Here is a 15,874-nt window from a genome sequence, read left to right as displayed (position 1 = left end):
TTGGTTTAAATGCCATAAAAAGTTTCTTACATGTTTCTCTTTCTTAAGAATTTAATTCATATATAATAATTTGGATTATTTGGCAGAAGAAACTGTCTCAAGCTGACTTGAAAGAAGAATTTATTGTTAGGAGAACAGAGGTGTGCAATCCAGTTACGGAGAGGCAAGAGCACAATGAGATGTTCAGTCACCTCTGTGTCTGTTCCACTATAACATCTGGTTTTTTCTTCCTCGCTGCACTCCACTTTTCTCAACTTTTCAGATGCCATGGTGGAAAATGAGCCTTCACAATCTGTGACATTACATTCAAAGTTCTAGCCATTAAAGCCGGAAGAACATGGGAAAATCTCCAAATTTCTGTAGACAGGCTCATTGTCCCAACGTGAGTAGATATTCACCCTTAAACCAATCAGGGGTGGCCAAACTGACCAGGAATAAGATACTTCATTATCATTAGAGTTTATGGGTATTTGATCAAGTGTCTTAGTCACAAGAGCTTCTGAGGAAAATTAGGGGGTTTTAGTAAAGCCAAATGAAGCTGAAAGACCTTCTAGATACAAGGTCAAAGTTTTTCCAATAAAGACAGATGACCTAATAATAACACTGTTACTGTTCAGCTCTGTGCAGTGGGAACCTGTGTATCTGGCCAACAAGATCTAGGAAAGTGCATCTCTCATGGAAGGCAGGTGACTGGGCATCTCTCAGTGTTAATATTATTTTTTCCCTTTTGTTTATTTTTTTTAAGATTTTATTTATTTATTTATTTATTTATTTATTTATTTATTTATTTATTCCTGAGAGACACAGAGAGAAGCAGAGACATAGGCGGAGGGAGAAGCATGCTCCTTGCAAGGAGCCCGATGTGGGACTCGATCCCTGAACTCCAGGATCATGCCCTGAGCCAAAGGCAGACCCTCAACCACTGAGCCACCCAGGCACCCCTCAGCATTAATATTGTGTGGTTATTACTGTCAACAGCTGTCTCTCTCTCTCTGTCTTTGTATGTGTGTCTGTGTGTGCATGTGTGTATATATATATGTACCTGTGTGTGTACATACATAAATATACGCATGTGCATATATAAATGTACGCCTACATACACATATACACAAATGTGGAATAACAGGTATATAAATACATAGATCCATAACAATAGAGAAATGACTCTAAAACAATGAGGTCATCTAATCTATATATTTTAAACATTAAGAATAATTAAATGTTAGGGTCATCTGGGTGGCTTAGTGGTTAAGTGTCTATTTTCTGCTCAGGTCATGATCCCAGGGTCCTGGGATTGAGTCCCACATGAGGCTTTCTTCCTCTTCTACCTCTGCCTCTTTAGTAGCTTAATAATTAATTTCTAAGCAGTTTTCTAAGGAAAAATGCAGTTACATTTTTTTATTTAAAATAATATATCTGATCATATTTCTTTGGCAGTTCTACAAAAATCATATTTCTAAGCTGGAGAAAAATCTTACATAGAAGTGGGACGCCTGGGTGGCTCAGTGGTTGAGAGTCTGCCTTCGGCTCAGGGCGTGATCCCAGGGTCCTGGGATTGAGTCCTGCATCAAGTCCCATATCAGGCCCCCTGTGGGAAGTCTGCTGTTCCCTCTGCCTATGTCTCTGCCCCTCTCTCTGTCTCTCATGAATAAATAAAATCTTTTAAAAAAATAGTTAAATTTTTGTTAAATTTAACAAAAACATTACCAGTCTTCTTAGTAATTAATATATTTCATTACAAAATATATGTGACTCTACAATATCTCTCTAAGTTTCAGAACAAAAATACTATCTAAAGTACTGATATTAGATCAACTATGGCATTCAAAAAATACTTTTCCAGTTCAGACATCTTTGATTGTCTTCCTTGATGAGAGAGGAACTGCTTAGCATCATTACATTTCAACCCTCACCTCCTGCTTACATTTCCATCTGTGATACTTGTATTATCTTTGCTTTGGATAAATGAATGGCATTCACATTCTGATCTGCTATAATTTTTCATTAGTTAATGTTGTTTTCATATTTTAGTGGATTAACTACCTCCCAAAAGAATTTAAATATTTAAAGTCATTTTACCATATTGCTACATGTTAAATTCTGTCTTTTAATATTAGTTCATATTTGGCTGGATTTCAAGATTGGTTTGTTTGTCTTTTTCTCCAGAGGGACTTATGGGTGCCATATGATTTTCTTCTTTGAGAAAGCCTCTCTCTGGCGTGTATTTATTTTTTTAAGATTTTATTTATTTATTCATGAGAGACACAGAGAGAAAGGCAGAGATACAGGCAGAGGAAGAGACAGGCTCCCTGCAGGAAGGCCGATGAGGGACTGGATCCCAAGACCTCGAGATCACCACCTGAGCCAAAGGCAGACACTCAGCCACCAAGCCATCCAGGTGCCCTTGTGGCATTTATTCTTGAAAAATGACTGGGATGGGTGCCTGAGTGGTTCAGTTGGTTGAGCGTCTGTCTTTGGCTCAGGTCATGATCTTGGGGTCCTGGGATAGAGCCCCAAGTTGGGCTTCCCTGCTCAGAAGGGAGTCTGCCTCTCTCTCTCCCTCTGCTGCTTCCCCTTCCCCCGCTCATCCTTTCTCTCTCTCTCTCTCTCTAATGAACACATTAAAAATATTAAAAAAAAAAAAAGAAAAAGAAAAATGACTGGAGTGAATACAATAAACTTTTTATCCCTCAGTACTTTGTAGACACTGCTGTATTGAAGGTTGCTATGGGAAAGAAATGAAGTCACCTAGATATTCTCCCATAATGGGTGGTATTTACTTTTTGACCAGGTGAATGAAGAATCTTTTCTTTATTCTTTGAATTCAATAACTTATCTAGAATATGTCTTAGTTTCTATAATTCTGAATTAATTTGTCTTTGTATATCGAGTCTTTTCATTGATCGATCTAGTCTTATCAGACAAATTTTAATCAAATGACTCTGAAAACCCTTTCCTTATTTAATTTGTTGAGTTCTCTACATCATGAACTTGCATTATCTCTGTGCTGTATTGTCCTTTTCTCAAATGTTAAAATGTTATATATTATAGCAGTTCATTTCATCTCTTTAGCTTTTTTCTATACTCTGTATGACTGGTGTGTGTACTTTAAACCTTGATAGATATTACTAGATCATACACCAGAGCAATTTATACCACTGGTTCCCAAATTGGATTTGTAATACCATTGATTGAATGGTAGAGTGTCAGGCCTCCTCTCATCTTCCCAAAATTATTTGGAGAAGGGAAACCTATATTTAATTAAATAAAAGCAAAAACAAAGAAATGAAAATTTCACAGGTACTTGGATTCTATGTCAGACTATAAATCACTGGCCTTTACCACTCTCTTTCTTATTCCCTCAAAGCCAGGGAACTTTTCTATGCCTCTCTTTGAATTAGCTGCCTATCTATATGTCAGCATCTGCCAAGATATACACTCACCATACAGTCAAGTTAGCTGAATAATATCTAATGGAATCAAGCAGTATCACAGCCAGAGTGCTCTCCTCCATGAATATCTGAGAGGAACAATAAGGAATACTCTTAACATATGGAAAGAATCAGATAGCTGAAGATACCAGGAAAAACATCATCCTCTTCATAATTTTGCCTGGGCCATATTTTCTGATTATCATAGTTATCTACTATTACTGAAGAGATATCACAGTCATTATCTTTTATTAGATATTTATCTATGCTTTATTAGAATATTTATCTAAAATTCCAAATAAAGTGAAAGGCTAAGGTAACAAACCATTCCAGTTTTGATTCAAAAGTTAACAGCATTGCAAAGATAACTTTTTTCAATTCTTTGAATTATTATATTTTAATCTCATCCAGAAGAGGCAAGAGGTCAAACCAGGAAAACATGATGTACTTCTTGGCCAGGATTCCATATTGCTTGAACTGATTGGGTCTTGGGGTCGTGTCATTCCATGTTTGCATGTGACCTTTCAGGACATTTGATTTATTGGATATGCTTAGCTGTATTATTCATGTGATAACATTGAGGCTGTAAACACAAGCTGTTCATATCATTTCCCAACATGTCATCAATCAAAGTTCCAGAGACACCCCTGTCCTGGAAAATGCACAATAGTCCTCTGCCTCAACCCTGGTAAGAAGGTTTAGAAGATGACCAGTGCCCAGATTCCCTCACTGAGTCAATATGCTTTCAATTTTCTGAAGTTTAATTTCTCCTCAAGAGAAAGTTTCCACATGTTATATCTAAAGTCAACATTGCCCTAGAAATAGGATAATAGAAAAAGAGATGAAATCAGAATCGCAGAAAGCCTAAAGCCAAGTTTTCCTTATTCAACTGTCTGATGGCTTGCATCATTTTTCAAATTTTATTTTTACTCAGAATCTTGACCCTTACCATTTTAGTATCCCTGGAGCAAGTATACATACTAAGCACTACACTAGTTGCCATAGGAGACGTGCAGGTGGTGTTGAGCTGAAACATACGGACCTGAATTCAAATCATAGTTCTGCCACTTGCTATATCTGTAAAATGTTGTGCAAGTCATTTAACTGCCCTGATACCAGTTTTCTTAAATGTGAAAAGGGGATAACTGAAAAATAATAAAGATGAAGATGATAAAGACAATGATAAAGATTCCCGTTACCACTTCAAATCCTGACAGTTATTTGTGCTTATTAGAAAGCAGCCCTTCTTCATCCCTTCACTCTGTATTAATCTAAGAAATGTGTAATATTTTGATTTTGTTAAAATAAGCCATTGTATAGTCATCTGATGGCAAATTGACATAAATGTGGTGTGATATCTATGATAAAAATAATGCCTTTTGGTAGGGTGCCCTCATAGAGTGGATGACTTGCACAACGAAATTCAACAACCCTGAAGAATGTGTGACATAATGTGTCTAAAGTGCCCAGTATGAAATATATATTGAGCATTCAAAAAATGTTGCCCATTACAATCAAAGTACTTGTAATTTGTTTTCCTGTACCAAGAATATCAATGAGATTCTCAGAGAATATTTTTTCTTCTAATATTTTTTAAGATATGACCCTATGAGTCCATTGCTTTCTGTAGAAATCAGAATGAACTGGAAGATGTTGGAGTTAGAGATTAGCAGTTAGACAGAGATTAGCAGTAGACACGATAGGAATAGATCATGTCATCCAAATTCAGGCTGTTTGGGGTTGATAGTACTATATTTTAGAAAAAACTCCCTAGTAGCAGATGGTAAAGCAGAGTGTGAAGAGATTTAGTGTCAGACAGACCTAAGTTTGGATTACGTAACCTTATGAAATAGCACCATTATCATCACCTCTACCAATATTATTATTATCACTACTTTACAAATAAAAACAAGACTTACTAACTTGGTCACAATCACACAAAGAAAATTTAATGGATCCAGGATTCAAAGCCCAGATCTTTTAAACTCTAAGGTCTTTGTTCATAATCACTGCTCTTTCCTACCCGAGCAGGAGATGCTAAGGAGCTAGGGCAGAGGCAATAGTTATGGATAAGAAGACATATCAGAGAGAAGTGTAAAAGGTAAAAACACTTAGACCTGAGCGAGATAATGGAGAAAGAAGGATCAGACATGATTTCTAGATTTTAGCTTAGGTGACAGCACAGATCATGTGTCTCTAACTGAAAAGAAAAACCTGAAAGAATAGATGTGGAAGGAAGAGTTTAACTTTGATTTTGTATGAATTTTAGGTACCTGGGAAACTTCCCAGTAGAATTGTCCCTTGGCAATTTTATATTTTGTTCTAGAATATTTGGGGAGAAATCAAGATTAGAATATATATTTGGAAGTCACTGCATATGGATGATAGTGACTAAGACCATTTAGAAAGATGTTGTAGAATTAAATAAGAAGTGCACTGGGACTGCCCCTGAAGGACTCGTTTTCCCTGGGAATTGAGTAAGTATGACCGTGGAGGTAGAATTAACACCGGGAAATTGTAGTGTTAACAATGGTAAAATAAATAAATAAATAAATAAATAAATAAATAAATAAATAAATAAATAAAAATAAAAATAAAGAGAGAGAGAGTTTAAGGAGGCAATAAGTCACTGGCAAAAAGAGATTAACAAGGGGAAAAGGAGCTGACCACGGACAAGAAAAGGAATTAACCAATGAGAAGGGCCAGCTTAAATGAGAAGTCACAGTGTTGAGGTTCAGGGTAAGACATTTAAGTGCTGGCTGGACCATGCCTATCTAAGAGTTTAAAGAGTTTAAAATGGAGATTATATGCCAGTGGGGGAGGGGGGGACATTAAGACTGGAAAATTCTCCATGAGTTTGGGAAGCACAGGAAGTTGAGAGCAGTGTGTGTGGAGCATAAGAACTTTAAATTCCACACATGAAGAAATATTTGGATGACATTAAAGTTCAGGTATAACTTTACTGGTCAGGGAATTATGTATAGTAAAAGTTAAGTTTTAAAGAGTTAAGGAAGCTAAGTATTGTCATTATGCATATGGAAATCTTCCAGGAGGGAGGCTGTCCTTGTGCTGGTCAGGACAACCATGAGTTGAAGGCCAATGTCTACAGATGGATGACACCAAACCTGGAAGAAATGAGCATCATAGCAGGAAGGTGTTCTGTAAGATGTCATGGGAATAAGAGTTTGAGGCAGCAATGGATCTTGAAAAATGTACACACCAATTGTGGCCTTACCTAAATATAGGAGATTAAACCTGTTGTTTAGGAAAATAAATATGTTTTGCTTTGGCTGAGAGGGGAGGAAAGATACTAGAAGAGGTGAGGAATTTAGGGGAGTTCATTAAAGACAAAACATAATATTCAGAGGAGGGGGAGATACCAACACAGGGATAGGCTGGAAGGAAAGGTAGGGGAGTAGAGGGGTGGAAGGGGGAGGGACACAGGGCCAGGGTAGCCTGTCTCTCAGGCACTAACTGAGAAACATGAAAGTGAGAAGCCTGGAGAATTTTTCTGGTCTCAAATTTCCCAACTGTGGTAAAAGTTGTTTGGGGGCTCAAAAACAACTTTTGGTAGAGAGAGCACCAGGTGATGTACATCGTAGGTTTCTCCTTGATGCCTGTTGAGACACTATGTGTGGATTCCCGGGAAGGTGGAATGGGACAAGATACTTGAAATCAGAACATAGGTTCAAGTGTTCCTAGCCATACTATAGCATGCCTAGTTGCTTCTGTTTGATATTGTGGGAAGAGCTTAAAATTGGAGTCAGATAAACCTGGATATAAATACAAACTCCACAAATTTTGGAGCAATGTTCAGTGGTTTGCTAAACTTCATAAACTTCCTTTTTATCACTCACAGGGTTGCTATGATGAGCAAATAAGATAACATCCAAGAAAAGCTGGTCAGTCTATCAAAATTGAGGTCAGCTTTTGAAACTCAATTAATGCCTCTCCTAAGTATCAGATAAGAGGGACAAATGGCTAGGCTTGCCGTTTTCATGGTATTTCATGGAAGACTATTTGGCCTTAGACAAAAACAACACAATGTTTTTTAATTAGCTCTACTGCTAGAAAGCTTTGTTCTCAGAAAGCTGGCAACAGATGCTTGTTAAATGGCCCCACAGATTGCTCCAGATCATCCTTTATCCTCCACTCTCTGCACACACGTGGGGCCTGTCTTTGCTGTTGGGTGCCTTTCAAGGGATCAGAAGCCGCCACTACTAGCACCACCACCACCTCCACCTCCACCACTCTCACTGCGGGCAGCAGTTTTGTTGTTTGAGCCTCGTTCAGAAAAAAAGTAGTTCGGTGCTCAGAGAAACCAATGAGAGTGAGAGAAAGCTGACTGTATTTGGGAAACACTGTGAACGTACCCAGTTCTCTGTTTCAGGGGCTACTGTAGCGTTTCCCCCTGGTTGTAGACTGACAGCACAGCCACCATGTGTTCACTTTTGTGAACAAATTCCCCATGCCCTAACCTCTGCACAGAGGCCCAAAGGCAATTTTTTGTACCACACAAGGGAAATCAAAATTTATTTATATTAAGAAACTCCCTGTTATGGATTGAATTGTATCTCCCCCCATACCCCCCTGCAAATGTATATGTTGAAATCTTAACTCCCAACTTGAATATCAATGTATTTGGAAATATCATCTTTGCAGATATAAAGACAGATCCTTAATCCACTATTGTGAGTGGTCCTTGTAAAGGGGGGAGTTTGAATACAGACACACACATGAGGAGATGATGCCATGTTAAGGTGAAGGCAGCGACTGGGTGATGCTTCCACATGCCCAGGAACACCGAAGAGTGCTAGAAAATCACCAGAAACTAGCATAGAGAGACATGGAACAGATTCTCCACCACAGCCCTCAGAAGGAATCAACTTTTCTGAGACCTTGATCTTAGATTTCTGGCCTCCAGAGCTGTGAGATGATAAATCTCTGCGGTTTAAGCTATCCAGTATATAGTACTTTTATTTTTTTGGTGGTACTTTTTTATGGCAGCCCTAGCAAATGAATACACTCCTCACACCACCCCCATCCCCACCTGCACATTGAAATCACTGATAGTAAAATGGGATAATATCAAGCCAGGAAGCTCCATGACATGTTGTGATTGTTTGCCACTATGCCCCTTAGCACCTAGAACCATGCATAGTACAGAAGAGGTAGTCAACAACTGCTTTTTCAGTGACCTGTTAAATTTATTCAACCTACATGCCAGTTAACTCACACATGATTTTTAACAGTTTTTTCAACAGTTGTGTAAGTCAGGCACTGTTAACCTCACTTTTATAACTATAGAAAATATGATTTAGGGGGAAATAATATATAAGACAGAATAAGCATAGACCATAGAGTAGAAAACACATTCGAGATCTGGCTCCATCAGTCCTGGTATGATTATTAGCTATTGGTTTAACCTGTGTGAGCTCATTTCCTTCATATGTAAAATGGGGAAGATAATAAAATATGCCTCAAAGGATGCTCATGAGAATGAAATAAGATACCCTATGAGAAGCCACATGGAATAGACAATACATAAAATTTAGTCTTTTTAAAAATTTTATGTGAGACAAACCCTTAACATAAGACCTGCCTTTGGAGAAATGTCTTTTCATGTCTTCTGCCCATTTCTTGACTGGATTGTTGGTTTTTTGGGTGTTGAGTTTGATAAGTTCTTTATAGATCTTGGATACTAGCCCTTTATCTGATATGCCATTTGCAAATATCTTCCCCCATTCCGTAGGTTGTCTTTTAGTTTTGTTGACTGTTTCCCTTCTGTGCAGAAGCTTTTTATCTTGATGAAGTCCCAATAGTTCATTTTTGCTTTTGTTTCCCTTGCCTCTGGAGATGTGTCTAGCAAGAAGTTGCTACAGCTGAGGTCATAGAAGTTGCTGCCTGTGTTCTCTAGGATTTTGATGGTTTCCTATCGCACTTTTAGGTCTTTTATCCATTTTGAATTTATTTTTAGGCATGTTGTAAGAAAGTGGCCCATTTTCATTCTTTTGCATGTGCCTGTCCAGTTTTCTCAGCACCATTTGTTGAAGAGACTGTCATTTTCCAATGAATATTCTTTTCTGCTTTGTCGAAGATTCATTGACCACATAGTTGTGGGTCCATTTCTGGGTTTTCTATTATATTCCATTGATCTCTGTGTCTGTTTTTGTGATAATACCATATTGTCTTGATGACTACAGCTTTGTAATATAACTTGAAGTCCTGAATTGTGATGCTTTTGGCTTTGATTTTCTTTCTCAAGATTGCTTTGGCTATTCAGGGTCTTTTAGGTTCCATGCAAATTTTAGAATTTTTTGTTCTATCTCTGTGAGAAATGCTGGTGGTATTTTGATAAGGTTTGCATTAAATGTGTAGACTGCTCTGGGTAGCATAGAAATTTTCACAATACTTATTCTTCCATTCCATGGTATGGAATATTTTTCCATTTCTTTGTGTCTTCCTTAATTTCTTTCATAAGTTATCTGTAGTTTTTAGAGTACAGACCTTTTATCTCTTTGATTAGGTTTATTCCTAGGTATCTTAATAGTTTTTGGTGCAATTTTAAATGGGATTGATATTTTCTCTTTCTTCTGTCTCTTGTTAGTGTATAGAAATGCAACTGATTTTTGTGCATTTATATCCGGCCACTTTACTGAATTCATGTATCAATTCTAGAATTTTTGGGTGGAGTCTTTTGGGTTTTCCACATAGAGTATCATGTCATCTGTTAAGAGTGAGAGTTTGACTTCTTTTTTGCCTTTTATTTCTTTTTGTTGTCTGATTACTAAGGCTAGGACTTCTGGTACGATGTTGAACAATTGAGGTGAGAGTAGACAATCTTGTCACGTTCCTGACCTTAGAGGAAAAGTTCTCAGTTTTTACTGAAGGAGAATATTTTCTCTGGGCCTTTCATAGATCGCTTTTATGATATTGAAGTATGGTCCCTCTATCCCCACACTGTGGAAAGTTTTAATCAAGAAAGGATGCTGTATATTGTCAAATGCTTTTTCTGCATCAATTGAAAAGATCATATGGTTCTTGTCCTTCCTTTTATTTAACGCTGTGTATCACACTGAGTGATTTGTAGATGTTGAACTGCCCTTGCAGTCCAGGAATAAATCCCACTTGGTTGTGGTGAATAATCCTTTTAATGTACTGTTGGATCCTATTGGCTAGTATCTTGGTCATAATTTTTACATTCATGTTCATCGGGAATATTAGTCTGTAATTCTTTTTGGTAAGGTCTTTGGCTTATGGGTCAAGGTAATGTGGGCCTCATAGAATGAGTTTGGAAGTTTTCTTTCCATTTTTATTCTTTGAAACAGTTCCAGAAGAATAGGTATTAGTTCTTCTTTAAATGTTTGATAGAATTCCCCTGAGAAGCCATTTGGCTCTGGACTCTTATTTGTTGGAACATTTTTGATTACTGCTTCAATTTCCTTGTGGGTTATGGGTCTGTTCGGGTTTTCTGTTTCTTCCTGTTCCAATCTTGGTAGTTTATAAGTTTCTAGGAATGCATCCGTTTCTTCCAGATTGCCCAATCTGTGGTGTATTCTTACTCATAATATGTTCTTAAAATTGTTTGTATTTCCTTGGTGTTGGTCATGATCTTTACCCCTTCAGGCATACAGATGGCCAACAGACACAATATGATTAACTATAGGCATAATGTTGTACAGCAGATCTCTAGAATTTATTCATCTTGAGTGCCTAAAATGTATACACACTGAATAATAATTTACCCATTTCTCCTGCCACACCCTCTCTCCAGCAATGACTATTCTACGTTCTGCTTATGAGCCTGACTATTTTAGATTTTTCATGTAAGTGAAATTTGCTACAGACAAATCTGTAGCATTTTTCCCTCCATGAAACTGGTCTATTTCACTTAGACTAATGTCCTCCAGGTCCATCCATGTTGCAAATGTCAGGATTTCCTTCTTTTTTAAGATTGTGTGTATATACCACATTTTCTTTTATCATCAAAATCACACAGGTTACTAAACAGCTGAGCCAAAAATGAAACTCTGATTCATTGCCTCCAAGCCTGGATTACTCCCTTTAGAGCAAGCCATAAGATGGCATACTAGTCTATTCTTTTATCAAATGATTGACCTCTAGGATTTAAAGCCCCATTTATAGTGATATGGACTTAAACTTTCCACCTTTCTTCTGGAAAGATTTCACATGATTGAAAAAGCTTTGTCTTCTGGAGCAAGGAGCCTCAGCATGAGAGAAATATAAAATGGAAGACGAAGTAAAAATGAACTTTGGTGGAGGATGACTGGATCTCAGAGTTGTTAGTTTGAGCCCCATGTTGGGTGTAGAGATTACTTAAAATTAAAAAATCTAAAAATAGTGAGCAGCTGAATCAGGACCCATTGACTAATAACACATGCTTTGCAAAGTTTGATGAATTGGTCCCCAAAGTCCACAGTGGCCCACCTCTTTGAAGAGGCAGCTCAGCCAAAGGCAGAGAAGCTTCAACCTTCTCCTAAAGTTTTGTTCCAGATCTTACTAAAATGAAAGGATAAAGTTTCTTGGGATCTGGGTACATTCCCACCATAAAATAAGTAAAACCTTTCAACTTCGCTTATTTTCATGCCAAAAAGCAACCTGTTTAAATACATCAGTGACCTTTCATTACCCAGGATCCTTCTTTTTGCCAGGAATTCTCTTGTAAAAGATGACTAAGACCAAAATTCCAGCTCTTGGATGCAAACGGGTACAGACTGATATAGTTATGAGTCACAGACAAGCTCAGCCAGAAAGAGAATACAGCCTGCTTTATTGTTTAAGTCAAGCATGACATTTGAAATCCAAAACATATATTGAATGATTTTATCTTAAAAATTTGAGCTAATGCACATTTAAGGAAGGCTCACTGAACAGATGAAGTATTTGATCATGGCTTTTCATTTCTCTCTAACATATGTTTATGCCCAAGAAGTTTCTATCAACTCAGTACTTGCAACAACCCTGCCAAAATTAAAAGAAAAGAAGATCATCCCATACTTATAAGATGCTTTTTTCTTTGCATATCAATAAGTCCTCTTTCAAGTTGCTATGTTTCACTTGGTGCCCAAAATAGAGCTCCCCAAAACACTTTAGAAAATGAGCTCTCTTAGAGAGTTGAGAACCTACTGTTAATCATTGCTTTCTCCCTGAATGTGCAAAACATGCACATCATTCTCTTTTTCTTCCTACCCATTGGCCTCCTCCCTCTTGCATTTTGATTTGGCCCATTGTTACAACTTCCATCATCCTGATTTTAAGATTTCACAGGTGGAAGATGTATGGCTGTGGAATACTGGTACTCCTTGTTTCATGATAGATAATGGGTTTTCATAAATTCCATAAGGAAAATGCTCATTGAATTTTAAAAAAATATTTTGTCCAAAAATTACTATTGCCTTGCTGATGCTGAGAAGAAATGTGGGCATTAAGGAGGGCATGTGATGTAGTGAGCACTGAGTATTATATGCAATTGATGAATAACTGAACTCTCTACATCTGAAACTAATGATACACTATGTTAATTAATTGAATCTAAATAAGATAAGGTTGTTTGTTTGTTTGTTTGTTTGTTTGTTTTTTTAAAGGAAATTCTATGACAGCACTGGAATTAATGCTCCTCCTGGGTCTAGCCTCCTAAAATGAAGACTTAAATAATTGATAACGGGTTTGGGTGTAGGAAAAAATTCAGCAGTAAAAGAACATCTGCAGAGTGTTATATGTTAAGGGATGCTATTGATAGACTATTCCAGGCTCCTGCCTGGTGAATGAGCAAGGGAGTTAAATCTTGTATATCTATAGAGGTTTAATTTTAAAAATGATTTTCTCTATCCCTCTGTGTATATGTATATTTGTGTCACTCCAGTATTTATTCTTGTAAATAGCAAGTTAGGCTTCTGAGTGTAGTACAAAAAAAGCAGTGACAGTGAGAAACAATATATGTATTCATTCAACTCTAACTGGTATATCCCAACTTTCGCCAGCTTTTAAGAAAAAATTAGTTCATATTTAATCTCCCCAACTTTTTTGTTTCTGGCTCTCCAAATGTTCATACAAGAAAGTGCAATTTTCCCCCTCAGATTCTTTTCAAATAGCTCCCAGTTAAAGTGCTCACAAATGCCTGAGAATCAGTTCTGGTCACCCTCTCAGGTCCCCAGGGACATATGAGCTCCCCTTCACATTTGCCTTGATGCCAGTGTTAACAACCACGGACCACCATGTTAGCCATACAGAAAATTTGCTACTGCTATGATCAATGGAAAGAGTAGAGCTTAGCACCCCCAAAATTCAGGCAAGGGAGGAAGGTGGAGTGGAACAACAGGAGGAAAGGAATCTAAGAGAACATTTCTTCATTTCTAACAGGTTTGTGGTAGGCAGAAGAATTTCCCCAAATGCCTAAATCCTAATCCCTGGAACCCATAAGTAGATTTCCTTACAAGGAAAAAGGGGCCCTGCAAATGTAATTAAGGTTAAAGATCTTGAGATGGAAAAATTATCCTGAACCCAACCTAATCATATGAGTGCTTCAAAGCAGAGAACCTTTTCCAGCTGAGGTCAGAATCAAAGGGGGTTTTGAAAGAAGGAAGAAGGATCTAAGAGATGTAAAATTGCTGGTTTTAAATTAGAGGAAAGATGCCATGAGTCCAAATATGTGGGTACTGCAAGAAGCTAGAAAAGACAAGGAAACAGATTTTTCTCTGGAGGAAATGCAGCCCTACCCACACCTCGATTTTCACCCAGTTGAAATCTGTGTTTAATTTCTGATCTACAAAATTGTAAGATAATAAATTCATACTGTTTAAACCACTAACTTTATAATAATTTATTATGGCAGCGATAGAAAACTAATACAGGGTGATCATGGTTGAGTGATTTGGCTCTTCTGTCATTATTCTGGATGGGTGCCTCCAATCAGGTGCCTCCAATCAGGTTACTGCCTCCCGCTGGTTCCAGAGCTCACTCATCAGAGCTCCAGCCACCATGACGAGGCCCAGAGGGAGGAAGGAATTTTTTTTCTTCAAAGTATGCTCAGCAGAAGTGGCCATCAGCCCACATGTGACAGCTCTTTCTAGTCACTCACTCCTGAGTACCAGCTCTTCAATAGGGTGGCTGACTGCCGGAAGTAGCAAAATACTGATTACAAAATCAACACTGCCTTTTAACCTTCACCTTTTAATACTGAAATTTGTCTTCAGTTCCGATTCTCTTGTGCTCAGCGTCTTCAGTGCTGCTGCTATGCTACTCTTTCCAAACTCAGTTTAACTTCACTTTTAACCAGTTGAGTACTGGGGGAACCATACCACACTGGTTCTGAACCTAGCTTTTAACTTTCTCAGCTTGTTAAACAGCAGCCCATCAGCAGAACAACATCATTAACCCAGGTATCTCCTTCAGTCACTTCTCATTTTGTGCATCTGCACCATGTTTAATGTGCTGGCTGTTGTGGAGTTTCCCCAAGACGACTGGGGACAATATGTCCAGGCTCCATCCAGGGAGTGACCCATCAGCAGCCAGCCTTCCAAGGTCACCCAAACACATACGGATGCTTCCCCTGCCCCTGGCTTTTTAATCTAAGAGTCTCAGGATACTTGCATCTCTCTCTCTCTCTTTCTCAATCTAACACACACCCATGAGTTAGCATGTCTGCTTCCACTGATGGAGTCCAATGGAAAATAACTCTGTTCTCTAACTTGCCTAACTTAAAGCATGGCATTGACATGCATGTGTATATAAATGGTTATGTATGTGTCCTGATATACATTTAAATTTAATTTGATTTAACAGACACAAGAACGGCAAAGACCAGGGAGTAAAAAGTGGGTGGCAAGTTTCATTCTTCTGCATGTGGATGTCCAATTTTCCCAGCACCATTTATTGAAGAGACTGTCTTTCTTCCAATGGATAGTCTTTCCTCCTTTATCGAATATTAGTTGCCCATAAAGTTCAGGGTCCATTTCTGGATTCACTATTCTGTTCCACTGATCTATGTGTCTGTTTTTGTGCCAGTACCACACTGTCTTGATAACCACAGCTTTGTAGTACAGCCTGAAATCTGGCATTGTGATGCCCCCAGATATGGTTTTCTTTTTTAAAATTCCCCTGGCTATTCGGGGTCTTTTCTGATTCCACACAAATCTTAAAATAATTTGTTCTAACTCTCTGAAGAAAGTCCATGGTATTTTGATAGGGATTGCATTAAACGTGTATATTGCCCTGGGTAACATTGACATTTTCACAATATTAATTCTGCCAATCCATGAGCATGGAATATTTTTCCATCTCTTTGTGTCTTCCTCAATTTCTTTCAGAAGTGTTCTATAGTTTTGAGGGTATAGATCCTTCACATCTTTGGTTAGGTTTATTCCTAGGTATCTTATGCTTTTGGGTGCAATTGTAAATGGGATTGACTCCTTAATTTCTCTTTC

At 37.9% G+C, this 15,874-nt stretch overlaps 1 long non-coding RNA gene across 2 annotated transcripts in view; it reads right to left on the bottom strand.

Annotated features, from left to right (window-relative positions):
- LOC140620224 (uncharacterized) overlaps positions 1-15,874 on the bottom strand; it is a 62,527-nt gene that overhangs the window by 25,522 nt on the left and 21,131 nt on the right. The window contains exon 3 of one of the 2 annotated variants that reach the window (XR_012019995.1): positions 3,444-3,520. The exons of the other annotated variant lie outside the window; for it this stretch is intronic. This is a non-coding gene — a long non-coding RNA (uncharacterized lncRNA). The remainder of the gene's footprint in view (positions 1-3,443; positions 3,521-15,874) is intronic. 2 annotated transcript variants of the gene reach the window in all.

The sequence above is a fragment of the Canis lupus genome, chromosome 28 (assembly GCF_048164855.1).
Source record: "Canis lupus baileyi chromosome 28, mCanLup2.hap1, whole genome shotgun sequence".
Classification (NCBI taxonomy): Eukaryota; Metazoa; Chordata; class Mammalia; order Carnivora; family Canidae; genus Canis; species Canis lupus.
This window is presented reverse-complemented; position numbering and strand designations above follow the sequence as displayed.